The sequence below is a fragment of the Coenobita brevimanus genome, chromosome 94, assembly GCF_032717465.1.
Source record: "Coenobita brevimanus isolate Jiangsu-jjx chromosome 94, ASM3271746v2, whole genome shotgun sequence".
NCBI lineage: Eukaryota > Metazoa > Arthropoda > Malacostraca > Decapoda > Coenobitidae > Coenobita > Coenobita brevimanus.
The window spans coordinates 33985417-33986318 of NC_137047.1; positions in this window are offsets into that span (position 1 = coordinate 33985417).

Sequence of the window (902 nt, forward strand, 5' to 3'; positions counted from 1 at the left end):
GGACAGAGGAACTTCCATTCTTCGGAACTGGGTGTATATTAGCTTCTTTCCAAAAATTAGGGAATGAAGAAGTATGCATACATAGTCTGAATAATTTAATTAGAACCGAGGCAAGTTCTGGGGAGCACCTTTTCAAAACAATTGGGGGAATTCCATCTGGGCCTGGAGGTTTTTTGGTTGGTAAGTTGTCTAGGATGGATTTTATGCATCTAGTTTGTGTTTTAATTGGAGCAATTTGGGGGGAGTCAAGTTCTAGTACAGGGACGTTCTGGCTGATTTTGTCTAAGGTAAAATTTCTGGCAAATGTGCTGGCAAGGATATTAGCTTTACCACATGGGTCATTTTTAATGTTACCATCTGAAGATTTTAGTGGGGGAATGGGTGATGACTTGTTAAAGTTTTTATTGAAAGAATTGACAGTTGACTAGAATATTCTACTGTCATTAGGACTGTTTAGTAGTCTGGATGCTAAGTTGTGAAGAAAGTTTGATTTAGAAGAATTATCACTGCTTTTGCATGGTTTCTAAGAATCTTAACCTGCCATGTCCCGGCAGATTTTTCACCAGTGACCCCCACCAATCCGTCAGATTTTCGATTTTTTTTTTTTTTTCGCTTAAAACCGCCATTTTTTTTTTTTTTTTAATGAGAAACATCGAAAATTCAGAGAGAAAGTGCTCACCTGAACTTAGAAATGCCCTGTACAGGTTACCTTCCTCTCACCTGGTACCATCTTCTCTTGAGCCTCACTCCAGAGAAGATGCTTTCTATTAGAGGGATAACTGTTACAAACCACTGAGAATAGGTAGATATTTATTTATTTGGTACAAATTTATATGTAGTACAAGAGTATATTGGTGTTCATACAGTAATATAGGCGATATCAGTGTTGTTTCACTCAACAA